Below are 4,707 nucleotides of genomic sequence, written 5' to 3'. Positions count from 1 at the left end.
TGATAGTTTAAGAAAGTATAAATATAAATAATATTTGCAAGTGTTCTGATCTCAAGAATACCACTGGGGAAAAATGATGCAGCTCAGTTTATTGTGTTGTTCTTTCCATAACAAGGAGGGCATCGCATTAGCAGAGGTGTAGTATTTTTTCACAATAGAAATAAGCTATTCATGATGTGAATGAAGGAATTTTAAGGTGCAGCTTACAAGTTGGAAACTGTTGGGGTAGGATGACATTATGGTATAAATCTTGGGATTAATGGTCATAGAAATAATAGCTTACTGTGATAAACAATTGCTTACTCTTGAAGAATTAATTATTACAAATGCTTCATAGTTGTATCCTCTACCAGAATGTGGCTATTTTTCTGTTGATTTCTCAATCTGTAACACCCCATTGGAAACTGCAACTATTGCAGAATTTCATACATGCAAACAGGTACTGTTTTGAATCTCTCAGGTATGGAAGTTGAGAATTTAAAAATGAGAAGTTATTAGTTGTAGGAATTTTGAAGAACACATATATTCTGTCTTCTTAACAACTTATTTACTTTTTAAAGTTATGGGTTTTCATAGAATTAAGCTGTTTTCAGTTTTAGTATGAGAAAGTACTAAATTTATTCTTGTTTCAAAATATTGGGAAGTATATTGTGAAAATTTTGTTTAGTTGGGTTACATTCAAGTTGATGGCCCTTTGATAAAGAAGGGGTAATTAATTCAAATTAGATTCCAAATAGTATTGGTTTTTAAGAAGTTACTACATAAATAATAATATTTATTATACCAAGACAAAGAAATTATATTTTATGCAGCTTATTTTTAAAATTTTATTATCAAAGTGATGTACAGTGGGGTTACAGTAATTGTAAGGTAGTGAATACATAACTTTTCAAACTTGTTACTCCTCCCTCATTTTTCTCACAGTTTTCCTTTACCCCTTCACCTCTCACAAGTTGTAATGTACATTTCCAACATATTGTCTTGTGAGTATTGCTATTACATTGGTTTTCCCCTTGTCCTTTGTCTCACCATTTTGTTGTTCCTCTTCCCTTCCCTAATTAAGGTAAATGTATACAGACTACAAAATCAAATATAGCAGGGATAAACTATATGGGAAAACTCAATGAAAACAGAAATCACACAGTACATCAAAAACAACAACCACAAATGAAAAAATCTGCTTCCGTATCTTGGAGTTCATTTTGCTCAGCATATGCTTATATGATCATATATACGCATAACAAAGTGAATAGAAAATAATAGTTGCATGAACACTATATCATGAGAACAACATGTTAACTTATTGATGGTTAAGGTAGAATCAGGATAGGTGAATTTGCAGTTCTGAAAAAGGAATTTCAAAGGAGTTTTAAAGTTATGACAGGTAAATTTTAATCGTTCATAATTCTTAACAACCCAGCCAATTAAGAAAATTTAAAATTGCCTGGGAGAATAGGCTTTCATGCAAAGAAATCCATGGAGACTTAGTAGAGAGGGTGCAATGTGGGTGAAGATGGCTCTTTTTCAGACTAAACAAACAAACCTCAGAAACCCTGCTGTAAATCCTGAAGGTTCCCTTGAGAATTGTCCTAACACAGTAAATATACTCTCACTGTGTGAGACAAGGTTTTAGTGGAATTTGAATTCAAAGTTCTTAAAAAAAAAAAGACATAAAAATATGTGAATTAACCTTTAATTACCACACAGTAATTCTCTGAAAAACATAATTTGGGCCAAATATTTAGGAAGAAATTGCCCTCCACAATGAAAGAAGGTATTGGGTTTACACTTTTCTGTTTGTAACACTTTCCACAATGTCTTTGCACGTGAAGCAGTGAAACACAGAAAAAAAATCTGATTGGATACTTCAAACCAATTATTTCACATTTCTAAGTGGCTCACAAAAAATAATATCCTTATTAACATGAGATAGTGAAGATTTCTCTTACTACATAAGCAAAAAGTTTTGGGTTCAGAAAAGAATTGAGCAGGGCTGGGAAGGTGGCTCAGTGGTAGAGCCCTTGCCTTGCATGCATCAGGCCCTGGGTTCGATTCCCCAGCATCGCATAAGCAAAAAGAAAAATAAGCCAGACATTGTGCTGTGGTTCAAGTGGTAGAGCACTAGTCTTGAGCTGAAGAGCTGAGGCACAGCACCCAGGTCCAGAGTTCAGGCCCCACGACTGGACCCCCTGCCCCTAAAAATGCAACAACAACAACAACAAAGAAAAGAATTGAGCAAATGGAAAAGGTAAGAAAACAGTGTTCTTAGAAGCCCTAGCTGAGCATACTGCTTTTAGCAGTTGAGTGAGGCCAAAACTTTTTGATATACATTGTGTTAATATTTTTGCTACCTAAAGTGATTTTACAGAACTGATTTAGCTCACTACAATGCAGAACAGATTGAATGAAGACATGAAAATAAATTCCAGGCTGTTCAGGGAAGATTGTGGAGGAGAAGCTGGAGGCTAAACAAGCTCTCACATAGAAAGCAGTTTTAGAGTTCCAGTGAACAGTGTGCCTTCACAGGACAGAGAGTTAGGCCAGAGAGAGAAAATACAGGCAAGGAGACAGCCCTGAGCAATTGCCAGCAGCCGCAGTGGGCGGTGGCAGAGGTGGGGGCGGCAACTGCAGGCACTATACCTGATTCACAGAGAGTCCAGAAAGAAGGAACCAGACGCGGTGGGTGAGCGGATTCTACTCAACACCAGCAAGAACCGACAAGAAGCAGAAATCTTCATCATGCACTTCGCAGACCAGAGACGACCCAGGAACCAGGACTCGGCATGAGTAGAAGCATGACGTCCTCACTCCTTCTCAGGAAACAAAGGAAGGAAGGCCACCCCTCCTCCCCCAGTAACGGAGATTTCCATCTTGGATACCGACAAAGCTCGGAGGAGCTGCTAGTTCTAACTCAGGCCTTGGAAGAAATCTAGAGTCATCTAGCAGGTCTCAAGAGCCTAACCTGACCTGCCAGACTCAGCTACACCCAGGGAAAAGTCACCCAGCTCAGGCGCCAGCCCCAGGAGTGGCTTTCTTCACCCGGTAATCAGAGCCAGAGGCTGCCCCTTCTTTTAGCATCCTCGACAATCAATTGAAATTCAGTAAACATAAACCCTGAGAGTGGCTCCAGGCTGGGCTCTGTGAGTTTCTCACAAACCAGCCCCCGAGAAAAGCTACTGTTTGCTGAAAGGCCTCAACTCTACCCAGAACCTAGCCTCATCACAGCATCTCCAAACTCGAGGAAAAAGCCATCTCCCTCTTTTGTGGGTACTCAAAGCAGATCTTCCTTCCACTGAACTAACCTGGGAGGAGGATCGCAATACATTGGAAAAAGCAGAGCGTTTTTCTGCCTGTTCAAAGAAACTGACTTAAGGAAACAACCAAGCCACAGGAACACAAGCAGACCAGAGACTCCAACAAGAGGCTGGTTATGGACACAAGGGACATACAGGATTTTTCCCACCCCTCCCCCCAAAAAATTAAGCAACTTTTTTTGTTGTTGTTCTACCTTTTATAAAAAAATTTTTTTTCTAAAAATTTTTTTAATCATTAATTTTTACCTTTTTTGAAAAAAAATTGTTTTCTAGTATTTTTTTCCACTTAGAATTTTATTTTAGGGGTATAAGTGTGTGTGCGTTTTTCTTTCTTTTTTTCCCTTGTTTTTTTTAATTTTGTTTTTGTTTAGCTCTACTGAACTTCTGATCTTTTTTCTTTCTTTCTTATCCTTTTCACCTTTTCTTCTCTTTCGTTCTTCTTTATGTGACTTAATTGCTGTTCTGCACATCCTCAGATAAACCCTTAGTTGATTATTAGACCTTATCCCCCATTGTGTTCACACTTAATCCACAAATTTATTACTCAATTCAAAACCTCTTAGACTTAAATTCCTTAATAGCAGTACTACCCCTTTATACCTATAAAATATTTTAAGTATTTTTATTTTTAAGTTGTTCACATCTCCTTTATATCCCTCCCCTTGTGTCATTATATTCATGTTCTTCTCTGAATAGTTTGTTTTAAATTCTCTATAATATTTTAAGTTTTTACCTTTCCATTTTTTCTGGTCTTTTTCCCTTTCTCTTTCTTCTTTTTTTCTCTCTCTCTACTTTCATCCTATCCAACCTATTTCCTGCTTTGAGATTAGGATTTAGTTAACACTCACTGTACCTTCCCACATCACTCTATTTCTATTTTTTACCCACATCTTTTCCTACACTGAATAACTTCTGGTTTACCAAATTCTTCTTTGTGGTTCATAGCCCATTAATATATAGTTGTTTGATGTTGAATAGAGGTATCTGTTGAACTAGATTGTATCTGCAGACTATTGACTGTGCAAATACATACTTTGGTTGATGCTTGCCTTAAGATATTGTTCTAGCATAAAACTGGTGATAATTTCATCCCAAATGAGCAGAGTAAGCGGAAAAACACAAGAAAAATGAAAGTCCGGGTATCTCAACTCCCACTCATGATAATCAGGGAACAGAGCAGATAATGAATAATCCAGAGGAGAGTTCCCAAATAGCTCTACAAACACTGCTGGCAAACATCATAAATGAAAAGACTGAAAACATAAAAAGGACTCTGTATGAGCGTGATAATGAGAGAGGAGGCAATCCAAAGGTTTATACAGGAATATCATAAGCGTGAGGAAGCTACTCAAAAACTGATACAGGATTAGCGTGAGCAGCTTGAGAATACTCA

Source organism: Dipodomys spectabilis, unplaced genomic scaffold (genome assembly GCF_019054845.1).
Source record: "Dipodomys spectabilis isolate Male_0828 unplaced genomic scaffold, ASM1905484v1 ptg000333l, whole genome shotgun sequence".
Taxonomy (NCBI): Eukaryota; Metazoa; Chordata; class Mammalia; order Rodentia; family Heteromyidae; genus Dipodomys; species Dipodomys spectabilis.
Note: the sequence above shows the minus strand (reverse complement) of the source record.